The sequence below is a fragment of the Alligator mississippiensis genome, chromosome 3 (genome assembly GCF_030867095.1).
Source record: "Alligator mississippiensis isolate rAllMis1 chromosome 3, rAllMis1, whole genome shotgun sequence".
Taxonomy (NCBI): domain Eukaryota; kingdom Metazoa; phylum Chordata; order Crocodylia; family Alligatoridae; genus Alligator; species Alligator mississippiensis.
The window spans coordinates 2136513-2152642 of NC_081826.1; the positions used below are offsets into that span (position 1 = coordinate 2136513).

At 59.7% G+C, this 16130-nt stretch overlaps 4 non-coding genes across 4 annotated transcripts; 2 read left to right on the forward strand and 2 right to left on the reverse strand.

The window, feature by feature from the left end:
* Positions 1-1265: 1265 nt before the first annotated feature.
* Positions 1266-1338, reverse strand: TRNAR-ACG (transfer RNA arginine (anticodon ACG)). Its single transcript has one exon. It is a non-coding gene; the product is annotated as a tRNA-Arg (tRNA).
* A 6391-nt stretch (positions 1339-7729) lies between these two features.
* Positions 7730-7802, forward strand: TRNAA-AGC (transfer RNA alanine (anticodon AGC)). Its single transcript has one exon. It is a non-coding gene; the product is annotated as a tRNA-Ala (tRNA).
* Positions 7803-11806: 4004 nt separating this feature from the next.
* On the reverse strand, positions 11807-11879 carry TRNAR-ACG (transfer RNA arginine (anticodon ACG)). The gene has a single exon. It is a non-coding gene; the product is annotated as a tRNA-Arg (tRNA).
* Positions 11880-15665: 3786 nt separating this feature from the next.
* Positions 15666-15738, forward strand: TRNAR-ACG (transfer RNA arginine (anticodon ACG)). The gene has a single exon. It is a non-coding gene; the product is annotated as a tRNA-Arg (tRNA).
* The last annotated feature ends 392 nt before the right edge of the window (positions 15739-16130 follow it).

Sequence of the window (16130 nt, forward strand, 5' to 3'; positions counted from 1 at the left end):
TCTGGGGTGCAGGTCCTCAACACCCTTCAGGAAGCAGCGTTGGCCGGGCCGTCCTTGTGTGGGTTTCTGGTGTCCCTGCCCCAGTCCTTTCTTGGCTTGAGCTTTCATTGGGGGGCCAGGAGCAGATGAGGGTCCCCTATGCCTGGGGGCAGCAGTGACTGGAGGCAGCGGGGTGGTGGGATGGTGGCAGGGGGCTGTGTGGTGGGGCATCCTGGAGTGAAGATGAACTTCTCCTGAGTTTCCTGCCGACAGGACCGGAGCTGGCAGGAGTCTCGTTCCAGTTGTTCGGGAGCCCCGCTTCTTTGGCCGTTGTGCACGGGGACAGAGGAGACTGAGGCGGTGGGGCAGGGGTGGGTGTGAGGGGAGCTGGGGCTGGCGGGGAGTGGGGCAGAGGAGTGCTGGGCTGCGGTAATGGGAGAGGAGAAAGTGGTCTGGGGAGTGTGCAGGCAGAAAGAGATTAACACGTGGACCCGCGGGGCCCAGGCCCAGGGCTCCCTGCCCATCAGAGTCTCCCTGAAGCACATGAATAGCAGGGCCCAGGCGGGCATCCTGGCCATGGGCATCCAGGGTGGGCAGTGTGCTCCTCCTCCCCTCCGGCCAGGCCAGAGCCAGGGGTGAGGTGTCAGCGCCGGACTCTCTGCAGGCGGCTGCGGCCTCCCGTGGCCATCTGCTCCCAGGAGCCCCATGGGCAACCCCAGTCCTGCCCCCACTCCCTCTCCCACTCCCTGCCATGTGTGGGCTGCTCCTGAGATGAGCGCTGGTGGGACTAGACAGGACCAGAGGGGCAGGCGGGCAGCAGGGGTGGAGCTCATGCCCCCCACCAAAAGCCAGCCCCTGCCCCAACCCTGGTCCATCCCACGGTGCTGCGGGCCCACCCTGGACACACCACGGAGGCTCAGGGGCCCATCTACAGCCCCTGGCACACAGTGGGAATTTGCACTTGCCTGTGGGGAGGGGGGCACTGATTTTCTGTTCATCCAGGGCCCCAGCAAACCTAGCCACAGCTTTGTGTGCCAGGGAGTTATGTCAGGTGGCCGAGTGTTTGCTTTGCATGCGAGAGGTAGTGGGAGCAATGCCCACATTCTCCAGGGCTTTACGTTGCCTTTTGTCCTGTCATGGCCACTCAGGGGCTGCGGCTGAAAATGGGGAATGGGCCAAAGGGCACTTTTCTCTTACCCTGGCATGAGGGCTGTGGGTGCCTGGGCTAAAAGCACCCTCTAGGGGCAGGCAGAAGAGAGCCCCGGGCTTGGAAAAGCCGGTTAGTACGAGCCAGGTAGGAGTTGAATCTACAATCTTCTGATTCGTAGTCAGACGCGTTATCCATTACGCCACTGGCCCATGTTCACTTGTGCTCCCCCAGCTGCTTGTGAAGGGTGAGCGCACACCTGGCGGCCAGCCTCCCTTCCCCATTCCTGCATTTGCAGGGCTTCGTCTTTCTTCAGGAGGCCCAGAGGAGCGACAGCTTCCCCCTATGCCTGGGACAGCGGTGGCAGCGGCGGAGGCAGCAGCGGGGTGGCTGTGTGGAGCTGTGGCTTGTGGGGAGTGGGTTTGGGGAGCATGCAGGCAGGTGCAGATTAACACGTGGGTCCAGGGCCCCCTGCCATCAGGGGCTGACAGGCTCTGTGCGCTCCGGATGGCACGGAGTAGTAGCAGAGACTGGAGTCCGGGTGGTGGGAGCGGTTACCCCAGGTTTGCAGGTGTTCAACAGGAACGTGGTTGGTTGGCTGTAGGCCAGTGCCATGCGGCAGGTGCCTCAGCACAGGAGTGCCCCCTACTGGCCTACCACAGCCTCCAATTGTCTTTTTGCCCAGGGCCCCCACACATCTGGAACTGCCTCGTGTCTTGATGATGTACCTCTGATGGTCAAGCGTGTGGCGGGCCAGTAGGGGGCGCTCCTGCGTTGAGCCGCCCACCTCCCCGCGCCCGACCACCTTCCAGTCTCCGAGTGCCCCCCTGGGGTGCCTCCCGTCCGGCCGACCCCTTCCCTGGAGCACACCCGCTAGCCTGGGGTCCCGCTGCCACCATCCAAGGCTCTGGACTCACTTCTGGCTCTGCGCACCTTGGAGAACGCAGGCCTGATCGTCCAATGGGTCCTAGACCCAATACAAGCACTTGGGGCACTTCCCCAAGTCAGGGGCTTATTAGGAAAGTCTCCCTTAGTCCACAGACCTAAGGGGCCTCCTTGGCATAATTTAGACCCACCCCGCAATAAGTCTCCCACACCGGTCACAAGGAGAACTTTATTGATTACAGGGGTAGGGCGGAAACAGGGTAAAAGGTAGAGTAATATCATAGAAATATTACAGGAATATCAGAGGAATCCCATAGAGCAAACCAGGGTGGCTGAGGTAGCCGTTTAAACACGCATCTGAGTTACTGAAACTAAATATCTAATCGGATCTTTAGTAGCTTACTCACTCGCATCGTCCAGAGGTGGTTGTTGTTTCCTCTGGAGGCAGGGCACTCTTGGAGCATGCGGTGATGAGGAGAGAGCCAGGCTCAGATTCACCTGGATGACCACATGGCTAATGGCTGACTGCCCCTTCTTCTTGGACCGAGCCCTTAAATAACCTCTCTGACCTCAGCAGCCCGGTCCAATCGAAGCTGCCAATACTGGCCACAAGCCGACCAATCTCCCCCGCATCCCTGGCTACCTGGGCCCGCGCAGGGCCGGGTCTTTCCCCCCTGCCCAGGTGACTAGAGCATCCGCCTCCCAGGCGCCAGGCTTTTGTCATGCAGACCAGGAGGGAGATTCCCGCACTGAGGGATTCAACAGCAGCCTCCCAGGCTGGCTGAGACAGGTCTCTGCAGAGGGGCACCCACGGTGGCATTTCTGCCACAGAGCGCACAAGAGGTCAAGGGCTCTATGCCCAATTTCTCCAGTGCCTCCTGGTCCCTTTTGGACCGTTAAGCCTGCGCTGCGGCTGTGGCTGAAATGGAGCCTGGGCCAAAGGGCATGTTCTCGGTGTTTTGCTGGACGAGGTCAGATCAGAGGGCAGAAGCGGATGGGAGTGAGGTGCAGCCGGGTTAGAAAAGCAACAGTAAACGCGAGGTGCAAGAGAGCTCTTGGCTTGCAAAAAAGGCAGTACGAGCCAGGTAGCAGCTGGCAGCACAGCAAGCCCATGCCCTCTGCCCTGCGACTTTCAGGCTGCAGCCCTCAGCACCTGTCACAAAGCGGGGGAGGCAGGCATGCTGGCGGGACCCTCCTCATGCAGGTTTCTGGCCTCCCTGTCCCCTTGCTGCCATCGCGTGATCTCTCAGCGGGGGCTCGGAGCAGAGGTGACTTCCCCCTATGCCTGGGGGCAGTCGTGGCAGAGGCAGTGGGGTGGGATGTGTTTCGGGGAGCTCCCTGGTGGGGGCATCCTGGTGCTGGGGGGCCGCAGCTCCAGCTACATGACACCCGCTGGGTGAAGGGGCCGGGCTGAGGCCAGGTCACCTTCACCTCAGCAGTGCTCATGCCACCTGGCTTGCCCCAAAGTGCCATGGAGTCTGGCCGGGCCCGCCCACAGCCCCGTGGCAGGTGCAGAGGGAACCTGCCCACACCTGGTGTGGGTCCTCTAGTCTTCTGTTTGCCCAGGGTGCTACTAAATCTTAATCCCATTTTGTAAACCGGGTAATTAGCTCAGTTGGTAGAGCGCACGCTTAGTATGTGAGTAGTGGGATTGATGCCTGTGTTCTCCACCTCATGTTCCCTTTTGTCCAGACCGACCTGTGCTGTGGCTGAGATGGAGGTTGGGTGAAAGGGTAGGTTCCTGTGTGCCTGGCAGGCACGAGGCAGCCCAGGCCTCCAACCGATTTCAAAAGGTTGAGTCCAGACAGCCAGAAGGTGCTCGGGCTACTGAGCCAGCAGACAGGCCCAAGCCGAGGCCTGCATAGCGGAGCCCTGTTTCAGGGCACAGCGACCCCCCCGAAGCCCACTGCAGGTGAGAGACCAGCCTGGCGCAGAGGGCAAGGAGCACCCGCCAGGCCTGGGAGCCATGAGCTGCAAGAAAAAGAGGAGTCCCCCCGCCACCCTGGTTAGTTAAGGGCTCCTGAAAGGGGAGGTCCCACTGGGAGGCCCCCCCTAAAGTTGCCAGCTTCTTTGTAGGGTTGGGAAAAGCCCACGGGCATTGGGGTCTCCCCTTGGGATTGAGTTTATCTTTGGGGTTTATCTGTTTCAGATCAAATACTTACCTGTGACTTACCTGTGTCTGAAGCACTGGTATTTACGTCATTTCCCCAGAGGGTACTGGTTTTGTTACTGGTTTTGATAGCTTACAAATAAATATATATATTGTACATCTGTTTGTATCCATGATCCTTTCCCTTGTGATAAGTGAATGTGAAAAGGCAACCTGCCCTCACCGGGGCGTGGAGGCCAGCAAGCCCTGCGGGCAGGGCAGCGTGCCACCTTGAGTCCCCCTTGCGCCCACAGCCCTGTCTTGCTTTGCTAGGTCAGCTGGGAGAGCGGAGGATATGGGCTCGCTTTGTGTAGAAATCCTTAGCTCTCTGGTCTCTCTCCAGCGCAAAGGAAAGGATTTGCTCTGAGCCAGTCTGCAGCTGGCAGCACTGCAAGCCTGTGTCTCTGGGGTGCAGGTCCTCAGCACCCTTCAGACAGTGGTGGAGGCAGGAGCATTGGCCAGACCATCCTTTTATGAGTTTCTGGTGTCCCTGCCCCGTTCCTTCCTTGGCTTGATCTTTCATCAGGCAGCCTGGAGCAGATGAGGGTCCCCTATGCCTGGGGGCAGCAGTGACTGGAGGCAGCGGGGTGGTGGGTTGGTGGCAGGGGGCTGTGTGGTGGGGCATCGTGGAGTGAAGATGAACTTCTCCTGAGTTTCCTGCCGACAGGACCGGAGCTGGCAGGTGTCTCGTTCCTCATGCCGGACCAAAGACCCCTCTCGGAGCGTCTCCCCTGGGGTATCTACAGTTGACCAACCGCGTTCCTGGAGTACACCCCCAAGTCTGGGGTAACCACTGCCACCACCCAGACTCCAGTTTTTGTTCGGGCTCCGTGCCACCCGGCATACACAGACGCTGTATACCCCTCATGCCAGGGGCGCCGTGGGCCTGTGTGTTAATCTGCACCTGTCTACACACTCCCCAGACCCACTGCCCCTCCTATTGCTGCAGGCCAGCACACCCTTTCCCCGCTCCCCCCAAGCTACATCCCCACACACAGCCGCCCCCTTCCCGCACCGCCGCAGTCTCCTCTGCCCTCGTGCACAATGGCTGAAGAGGAGGGGCTCCAGAACAACTGGAATGAGACGCCTGCCAGCTCCGCTCCAGTCGGCAGCAAACTCAGGAGATCTTTGGTTTCACTCCAGGATTGCCCCACAACGGAGCTCCCTGCCACACATCCCACCCCGCTGCTGCCTCCACCGCTGCTGAAACACGAAGCCGTGCAAATGCAGGAATGGGGAAGGGAGTCCAGAGCATGAGGCAGTGGGCTCGCCATCACAAGCAGCTGGGGGAGCGCAGCTGAGCATGGGCCAGTGGTGCAATGGATAGCGCTTCTCAGTATGGGTCTGAAGATTGTTGGTTTGATTCTTACTTGGCTCGTCCTTCCTGTGTTTTCTGAGGCAACAGCGCTCTTGTGCCTGCTGCTTCAGGTTGCTTTTGCCCCAGGCAGCACACAGCTCTCCTGCAGCAAAACAGCCCTCCTGCCAGGGTCACAGGAAGGTGCCCTTTGGCACAGCCCCATTTGGAGCTGCAGCCCCAGAGCGGGCATGCCAGGACAACAGGCAACACAAAACCCTGGAGAATGGGGGCATCGATCCCACTACCTCTCTCATGCTAAGTGAGCGCTCTGCCCTTTGAGCGAATTCCCCAGCACGTGTCAAAAATGTTAGATTTGCTGGGACCCGGGAGAGACAGCAAGTTGGTGGACCTGCAGGCAGGAAAGAGCACATTCCCACTGTGTGTGCCAGAGGGCTGCAGCTGGGCCCCCCGACCCTCCATGGTATATCCAGGCAGCACCGTGGGATGGGTTGGGGCAGGGCTCGGTTTGGGGGCAGCTTTCAGTGGGGGGCATGAGCTCCACCCCTGCTACCCGCCTGCCCCTCTGCCGGGCACTCTGGTCCTGTCCTGTCCCTGCGGCGAGGGTCTCGGGAGCAGCCCACACATGGCAGGGAGTGGGAGAGGGAGTGGGGGCAGCACTGGGGTTGCCCATGGGGCTCCTGGGAGCAGACGGCCACAGGAGGCCACTGCCGCCTGCAGAGAGCCCAGCACCCACACCTCACCCCTGGCCTTGTCTTACCCAGAGGGGAGGAGGTTCACACTGCCCACCCTGGATGCCCATGGCCAGGATGCCTGCCTGGGCCCTGCTACCCGTGTTGCTTCAGTGAGCCTCTGATGGGCAGGGAGCCCTGGGCCCGGGCCCCGCGGGTCCACGTGTTAATCTCTTTCTGCCTGCACACTCCCCAGACCACTTCCCCCGCTCCCATTGCCGCAGGCCAGCACACCTCTTCCCCACTCCCCGCTAGCCCCAGCTCCCCTCACACCCACCCCTGCCCCACCGCCGCAGTCTCCTCTGTCCCTGTGCACAACGGCCAAAGAAGTGGGGCTCCCGAACAACTGGAACGAGACGCCTGCCAGCTCCGGTCCTGTCGGCAGGAAACTCAGGAGATGTTCAGCCCCCAGGCATGGGGGAAGCCTCATCGGCTTGAGGCCCTCCATTGAAAGCTAAAGCCAAGAAAATAATGGAGCAAGGAGGCCAGAACCTCACCCAAGGAGGGCCCTGCCAGAGCACCTGCATCCGCCACTTTGGGAAGGGTGTTGAGGACCTGCCCCCCCGAGACTCGCAGTCTTCAGTGCTGCCAACTGAAGACTGGCTAAAAGCATCCTGTTCAAATTCACTGTCGATACCAAGATTGGGGCAAGGTGGGCACGCTGGAAGAAGGGACAGGATAGAGCTGGACCTGGACAGGTTAGAGGGGTGGGTGGATGAGAACAGGATGGGATTCAATACCGACAAGTGTAGGGTGCTGCACCGGGGGAGGAAGAACCAGCAGCGCACCTACAGGCTGGGGGACCCCCTTCTCGAAAGCAGGGTGGCAGAAAGGGATCTTGGAGTCATTATCGATTCCAAGATAAACACGGGCCGACAATGCGAGTACACGGCTCTCTTGTGCCTGCTGCTTACTCTTGCTTTTTTTCCTCGTGGAAGAATCACAGCCACGGTGCAGCAAAGCAGCCCCCTTGCCATGAACAGTGGAACCTGCCCTTCCACCCAGCCTCCATGTCAGCCGCAGCGCAGGCCAGTCTGGACAAGAAGGGACATGAGCACATCGATCCCACTGCATCTCACGTGCTAAACAAGTGCTCCACCATCTGAGCTAATTCCCATGCATGTGGGAAAAGATGAAGATTTATTAGGGCCCTGGGTAATCAGAAAATTGGAGGATACCTCCCACCCCCCAGGTGAGAGCAGGTTCCCTCTCCGCCTGCTAGGGGCCTGCAGGCGGGCCAGCCCAGCATCCTCGGCACGTGGTGGGGGCATCCTGGTGCTGGGAGGCTGCAGCTCCAGCTGCATGACACCCGGTGGGTGGAGGGGCCAGGCTGAGGCCAGGTCCGCCTTCACCTTAGCGGTGCTCGTATCCCCTGGCTCACCCCGAACGGTCCGTGAAGGCTGGCCGGGCCCACCCACAGCCCCCTGGCAGGTGCAGAAGGAACCTGCCCACACCTGGTGTGGGTCTTCTAGTCTTCTGCTTGCCCAGGGCACTAATGAATCTGAATCCAAAGACTGCAAACAGGGGAATTAGCTCAGATGGTAGAGCGCTCGCTTAGCATGCGAGAGGCAGCGGGATCGATGCCTGCATTCTCCAGTTCATGTTCCCTTTTGTCCAGACCCACCTGTGCTGTGGCTGAGACGGAGGCTGGGTGAAAGGGTATGTTCCTGTGTGCCTGGCAGGCACGAGGCAGCCCAGGCCTTCAAACGATTGCAAAAGGTTGAGTCCAGACAGTGCTGGGGTACTGAGCCAGCCGACGGGGCCGAGCCAGAAATTACTGCTTTAGGCCATCAACAGGATTGTGCAGGATACCCACAAGCTGGACTTGTCCCTGCTGGCCCCCTGGCAGAAGATCGGCGTGGTGAAAACTTCCTCATCCCCCGCGTGGCGTTCGTCCGGAGAGGCTCGGCGGTCCCCAAGACCCCCCTCAAGAAGGCGGACACTGAGATTCAGCGGCTGCTCGAGAAGCGGCTGCACCTGCCGCTGAGGGCCAGCAACGACGTCCTGTACATCCCCTCCCGGCAGGGGGGTGCCAATGTGCCCCGCATGGGAGACCTCGGCAACATCGCGGTGGTCACCCACGCCTTCCGCCTCCTGACCTGCCTGGACCCCACAGTAAGTACGAGCGCCGCCAGCGCCCTGGAGGAGACCGCCCGCAAGAGGATCAGGAGGCACCGACCGGACACGACTTGGCCACCTTCCTCGGCGGCTCGCTGGAGGGCGAGTTCAGCCGAGACGGCGGGGACTTTGCCTCGCTGTGGAGCCGAGCCCGCAACACCACGCGCCGCCTCGGGAAGCACATCAGCTGCGCCTGGACCTGGACTGAGGAGCGCCGGGAGCTGGCCGTCTCCCTGCAACCAGCCCCGCACGCCGACCCCGTGACCGTGACGCCCCGCACGAGGACCTTCCTGGAGAGGTTCCTGAAGGACGCCGTCCGCAACAAGTACGCCGGCGACCTGAGGGCCAAACCCGACCAGGGCAAGGTCTTCGACGTCACCTCGAAGTGGGACGCCAGCAACCACTTCATGCCCAGCGGGAGCTTCACGCGCTTCGCAGACTGGCGCTTCCTCCACCGCGCCGGCCTCAGCTGCCTGCCTCTCAACGGGGCCGTCCGCTTCGGCCACCGGGACAAGAGGTGCCGGCGGTGCGGCTACGCGGCCGAGACCCTCGCCTATGTGCTGCGCAGCTGCGAGTCGCACGCCAGGGCCTGGCAGCTCCGCCACAATGCCGTCCAGGACCGGCTGGTCAGGGCCATCCTGGCCGCCGTGGGGCAGGTCTCCGTCAACCGCACCGTCCCGGGCTGCGAGAGCCAGATGCGCCCCAACATCGTGATCACCGACGAGGAGGCCAAGAAGATCGTCATCGTGGATGTCACCATCCCCTTCGAGAACTGGCACCAAGCCTTCACCGATACCCGGGCTCGCAAGCGGGAGAAGTACGCCCCGCTGGCTGACACCCCGAGGGGCCGTGGCTACGACGTGACGGTCAACGCACTCATCGTGGGAATGCTCAGAGCCTGGGACCCCAGCAACGAGAGCGTCCTGCATCCTGCCGCGTCTCCCACTGCTACACCAAACTCATGCACTGCCTCCTGGTGTCCGACACCATCCGGTGGTCCCGCGACATATACGTCGAGCACATCACGGGCCACCGCCAGTACACTGACCCCACCAGACAAACCGTTGCCGGACCAGACCCAGAGGGGACCGCCTGAACCCCCCCTTGCACCAGACGGATCTTCACTTTGAGAGGATCCTTCAGCAACAGACGACCCTGCGCCACCCGAAGAGGACCCCTGCGATGAGACTGTATAGGGACTGGGACACTTTTTCTTCGGACCACTTCTCTCACCGTTGCGGACCATTGTCATGGGTTTGTGTGCATCTATCCTCTTTCTCTCTCAGCGTCATTGCAAGCCTGTGTGTCTGGGGTGCAGGTCCTCAACACCCTTCAGGAAGCAGCGTTGGCCGGGCCGTCCTTGTGTGCATTTCCGGTGTCCCTGCCCCAGTCCTTTCTTGGCTTGACCTTTCATCAGGCGGCCTGGAGCAGACGAGGCTCCCCTATGCCTGGGGCAGCACTGGAGGTGGCAGCAGGGTGGGATGGTGGCAGGGGGCTGTGTGGTGGGGCATCCTGGAGTCAAGATGAACTTCTCCTGAGTTTCCTGCCGACAGGACCGGAGCTGGCAGGCATCTCGTTCCAGTTCGGAGCCCCTCTTGGTTGGCCGTTGTGCATGGGGACAGAGGAGACTGTGGCGGTGGGGCAGGGGTGGGTGTGAGGGGAGCTGGGGCTGGCAGGGAGTGGGGAAGAGGAGTGCTGGGCTGCAGCAAGGGGAGTGGGGGAAGTGGTCTGGGGAGTGTGCAGGCAGAAAGAGATTAACACGTGGACCCGCGGGGCCCGGGCCCAGGGCTCCCTGCCCATCAGAGGCTCCCTGAAGCGACAGGGGTGGCAGGGCCCAGGAGGGCACCCTGGCCATGGGCATCCAGGGTGGGCAGTGTGCTCCTCCCCTGCTCCGGCCAGGCCAGAGCCAGGGGTGAGGTGTGGGCGCCGGGCTCTCTGCAGGCGATGGGAGCCTCCCGTGGTCGTCTGCTCCCAGGAGCCCCATGGGCAACCCCAGTGCTGCCCTCACTCCCTCTCCCACTCCCTGCCATGTGTGGGCTGCTCCCGAGATGAGCGCCGGTGGGACTGGACAGGGCCAGAGGGGCAGACGGGCAGCAGGGGTGGAGCTCATGCCCCCCACCAAAAGCCAGCCCCAAACATAGCCCCTGCCCCAACCTGGCCCATGCCACGGTGCTGCAGGCCCACCCTGGACACACCACGGAGGCTCAGGGGTCCAGCTACAGCCCTTGGCACACAGGGGGAATTTGTCCTTGTCGGCGAGGAGGGGCCACCAATTGGTGGAGCACCCTTTCCAAGTTTGCTGAAGATACCAAGTTATGGGGCAAAGTTAGTACACCGGAGGGCAGGGAGCAGATTCAGGCCGGCCTGGACAGGTTGGATCAATGGGCAGAGAGAAATAGGATGCAGTTTAATGAAGATAAATGTAAGGCACTCCACCTGGGATGGAGGAACCCCAGCACACCTACAGGTTGGGGAGCGTCCTTCTCAGCAGCTCGGCGGCAGAGAGGGATCAGGGAGTCATAATTGACTCCAAGATGAACATGAGCCAGCAGGGTAACGAGGCCATCCACAAGGCCAATCGCACCTTGTCGTGCATTAGCAGGTGCATGACTAACAGATCGAGGGAGGAGCTGCTCCCCCTCTATGCTGCACTGGTCAGGCTGCAGTTGGAGTACTGTGTCCAGTTTTGGGCGCCGCACTTCAAGAGGGACACGGGAATCTGGAGAGGGTCCAGAGGAGGCCACTCGTATGATTAGTGGCCTTTGTGACAGACCCTATGGGGGGAGGTTGAGAGAGCTGAATCTCTTCAGCCTTCACAAGAGACGGCTGAGGGGAGACCTTGTGGCCGCCTATAAATTTATTAGGGGAGGTCAACGGGGAATAGGGGACGCACTGTTACCAAGGCACCCCAGGGACCGACTAGGAATAATGGGTGTAAACTAGTTGAGAGGGGATTTAGGTTAGACATTAGGAAGACATTTTTCACAGTCAGGGTGGCCAGGATCTGGAATGGGCTTCCAAGAGAGGTGGTGCTGTCACCTAGCTTGGAGGTCTTCAAGAGGAGGCTAGCTAGTCACCTGGCTGGGATTGTCTGACCTCGGTCCTCTTTCCTTCCAGGGGCAGGGGGTCGGACACGATGAGCCATTGTGGTCCCTTCCGATTCGACAGTCTATGAATCTATGAATTTTCTGTTTGTCCAGGGCAATATCAAGCCTAGCCACAGCTTTGTGCACCAGGGAATTGTCGGGTTTTCGAGTGCTTCCTTTGCATGTGAGTGGTAGTGGGATCAGTGCCCACATTCTCCAGCGCTTTGTGTTGCCTTTTGTCCTGGCATGCCCGCTCGGGGGCTGCAGGTGAAAATGGGGAATGGGCCAAAGGGCACTTTTCTCTTACCCTGGCACGAGGGCTGTGGGTGCCTGGGCCAAATGCAAGCTGAAGGGGCAGGCAGAAGAGAGCCCTGGGCTCAGAAAAAGCAGTCAGTGAGAGCCAGGCAGGAGTCGAACCTACAATCTTCTGATTCGTAGTCAGACGCGTTATCCATTGCGCCACTGGCCCGTGCTCATTTGTGCTCCCCCAGCTGCTTGTGAAGGGCGAGTGCACACCTGGCGGTCCAGCCTCCCTTCCCCATTCCTGCATTTGCAGGGCTTCATCTTTCAGCAGGAGGCCCGGAGGAGCGGCAGCTTCCCCCTATGCCTGGGGTAGCGGTGGAGGCAGCAGCAGGGTGGGATGTGTGGCAGGGAGTGCCGTCGTGGGGCAATCCTGGAGTGAAAGCAAAGATCTCCTGAGTTTGCTGCCAACAGGCCCAGCGCCGGCAGGAGTCTCGTTCCAGTTGTTCAGGAGTCCCTCCTCTTCAGCCAATGTGCGCGAGGGCAGAGATGACCGTGGAGGAGGGAGCAGGTGTGAGGGGAGATGGGGCTGGCGGGGAGTGGGGATCGGGGATTCTCACCTGCTGCAATGGGAGTGGGGGCCGTGGGTTTGGAGAACATGCAGGCAGGTGCAGATTAACACACGGACCCATGGGGCTCCTGCCATGAGGGGTCTACAGGGTCTGCGTACGCCGGGTGGCACAGCGCCCGAACAGAGACTGGAGTCTGGGTGGTGGCAGCGGTTACCCCAGACTTGGGGGTGTACTCCAGGACCGTGGTTGGTCGGCTGTAGACACCTGAGGGGAGACACTTCAAGAGGGGTCTTTGGTCTGGCACAGCGCGGCGGGTGTCTCGGGACTGGAGTGCCCCCTACTGGCCCACCACAGCCTCCAGTTCTCTTTTTGCCCAGGGCCCCCGCACATCTGGAGTTTTTCCATGTCCAGATGATGTACCTCTCATGGTCGAGCATGCATTTTGCATACAAGCTGTCAAGGGATCAATGCCCAATTTCTCCAGTGCCACCTGGTCCCTTTTGCACCGGCGTGCCTGCGCTGCGGCTGTGGTTGAAATGGAGGCTGAGCCAAAGGGCACGTTCTCATGCGTTTTGCTGGACAAGTGCAGAGCGGGGGTAGAAGGGGATGGGAGTGAGCTGCAGCCGGGTGAGAAAGCAAAGGTAAGTGGGAGGTGTAAGAGAGCTCTTGGCTCACAAAAAAGGCAGGACGAGTCAGGAAGGAGTCAATCCTGCAAACTCATTTTCCTTTTATAGCTTAGCTGGGAGAACGGAGGCCTGTAGGTTTGCTTTGTATGAAAATCCTTACGTCATTTGTTCAATTCCAGCTTGAAGGAAACTTTTTGGTCTCAGCTAGTCTGTAGCTGGCAGCACAGCAAGCCTGTGACCCTCTGCCACCAATTTTGTGTTTGTCTACAGCCCCAGCAAATCTAACCTCTCCCCCATGTGCAGGGGAGTTAGCTCACATGGTGGAGCACTCACTTAACATGCAAGAGTTAGCGGGATGGATGCCTGTCTTCTCCAGCGCTTTGTGTTGCCTTTTGTCCTGGCATGCCTGCTCGGGGGCTGCAGCTGAAATGGGGGCTGTGCCAAAGGGCACCTTCCTCTGACCCTGGCAGGAGGGCTGTGGGCTGCCTGGGTCAAAAGCAACCTGAAGCAGCAAGCTGATGAGAGCTTTTGGCTCTGAAAAAAAGCAGACACTACAAGCCAAGCAGGAGTTGAACCTACAAACTTCTGACTTACAACCTACAAACTTCAGCCTTCTCTTGTGGAGACTGAACAGGTTCGGGTCCTGTAGCCTCTCCTCGTAGGGCCTACCCTGTTGCCCCGATCATGCAAGTGGCCTCCTCTGGACCCTCTCCATGCTGTCCACATCCCTCCTGAAGTGCGGCACCCAGAGCTGGACGCAGTACTCCAACAGGTGCAGCACCCTGCACTTGTCAGTGTTGAAACCCATCCTGTTCTCATCCGCCCACCCCTGTAACCTGTCCAGGTATCATTGCAGCCTATTCCTCCCTTCTAGCGTGCCCACTTCCCCCCACATCTTAGTGTCGTCTGCGAATTTGAACAAGGTGCTTTTCACTCCCTCGTCCAAGTCGCTGATGAAGATGTTGAACAGCGCGGGCCCGAGGACCGAGCCCTGGGGGACCCCACTGCCCACATCCCTCCAGGTCAAAAATGACCCGTCCACCACCGCTCTCTGGGTGCGGCCCTCCAGCCAGTTAGCGACCCAATTGACTGTGTAGGTGTTGATGCCATAGTCTCCTGGTTTGTTAGTGAGAATGGGGTGAGAGAAAGTGTTGAAGGCCTTCCTCAAGTCCAGGAAGACTACGTCCACTGCTACCCCTGCCTCTAAGGATTTTGTGCCCTGGTCATAGAAGGCACCAGGTTGGTCTGACAGGACCTGCCACGGATGAACCCGTGTTGGTTGCCCCTAAGCATAATCTCCCCTGCTAACCCTTCGTGGACATGCGCCAGGATAATTCTCTCAAAAAGCTTACCCAGGACCGAGAGTTCAGGGAGCCAAAATCATTAACATTTGTAAAAGGCATTGAGATCCCCAGATGGAAAGGGCCCAGGCACTGAGGCAGCTGTTCCAAATGTCACCTCCTTACGTAGGAACACAGGGCTGGAAGGAGACCCCCAGGTATTATGTCCAGTCTGCATTTACAATCTCAACATTTGTCCAAAACCTTTCATAAGAACCATAGAAAATGAGGGTGTGAAGGGAGCTCAGGAGGTCACATCTAGTCCAACCCCTGCTCCAAGCAGAACCAGCCCCAACTACATCATCCCAGCCATGGCTTTGTCTAGTCGGGTTTTCAAAACTTCCAAAGATGGAGACTGCACCTCCTCTCTGGGTAGCCCGTTTCAGTGCTTCACCACCGTCCTCGTGAGAGAGATTTTCCCTAATATCCAACCTCAACTTCCCTTGCTGCAGCTTGAGCCCATTGCTCCTTGTCCTGAGATCAGGCCAGCTCAGGAGTGAGCAAAATGGCAGATCTGGCAGGTGGCTGGACTCTGTCTCCCACACGCCCCTGCCCATGTCGCTGGGACCAGTTTCCATGGAGATCCCAGCAGGATGGTGCAGTGACAGTGTGGGGCCGGGTTTCCATGGAGACTGGCCCCAGCAGGACGCACGGCAGGGCAGGGAGCTGCTCTGGGGCCAGGGCTGAAACCTTGCAGCGGTGACAGTGTGGTCTGGAGCCAAGGCAGAGCCATGATCCACTGCCTGCACACCCCTTCCCGGGGTATGTGGGCTGCGGATTGCAGCTGTGCCCCGGCTCTGGACCGTGCTGTCACCACCTCAAGTTCCCAGCCCCAGAGCTGCTCCCTGCCCAGCCACACTCCCTGCTAGCCCTGCTGGGGCTGGTCTCCATGGAAACCCCATGGAGACCGGCCCAACAGAGCTGGCAGGGGCTGGGGCCAGTCTCCATGGAGACCAGCCCTGGTGCAGCTGCTGGAGTCTCCAGGAGCGAAAGGGAGTGGTGGGCTCCAGGTAGGGTACCAGGAAGGGGGGTCACCCTTCACCAGGACCTGACAGCTGCACACTGGCAAGGGCCAGTGGTGCAATAGATGATGTGTCTGACTACGGGTCAGAGGATTGTCGATTCAACTCTTGCCGTGGCTCATTGAATGTTTTTTGCAAATTCTTGTGAGGTTGACGCTTGCCTTTGCTTTTTTCAGCAGGCCACATCACAGCCCTCATGCAGCAAAACAGCCCTCCCACCGGGCACAGAGGAACATGCCCATGTGCCCGGCCTCCATTTCAGCAAGAGCAGGACAAAGGGTAACCTGGAGAACGAGGGCATCAATCCTGCTCCCTGTCACATGCTCAGCGAGCACTCTACCATCTGAGATGTTTCCCCTGCATGCAAGCACAGATTAGGATTTATTAGGGCCCTGGGCAAAGAGAAAATTGGAGGCTCACCCTTCACCAGCAGCTGGGGGAGTGCAGGCGAGCATGGGCCAGTGGCGCAATGGATAACGCGTCTGACTACGAATCAGAAGACTGTAGGTTCGACTCCTGCCTGGCTCGTACTGACTGCTTTTTCAAAGCCAAGAGCTCTATAGCACCAGTTCCATACTATCCTGGTCATGTTAGTGCTGGCAGATGCTCACAGATGGTAGGATTGGGACTGAGAGAGGGCCTGCCCATACCTCCTTGCAGTGGACAGCCCCAGGAAGCAAGACATGAGACAGGGGGGCCAGAAACTCAAGAAAGGAGGCAGTTTCCTGAAGGGTGCTGAGGACCTGCACCCCAGAAGTCACAGGCTTGCGGTGCCGCCAGCTGCAGACTGGCTCAGAGCAAATCCTTTCCTTTGCGCTGGAGAGAGACCAGAGAGCTAAGGATTTCTACACAAAGCGAGCCCATATCCTCCGCTCTCCCAGCTGAGCTAGCAAAGGAAGATGGGGCTGTCGGCCCAAGGG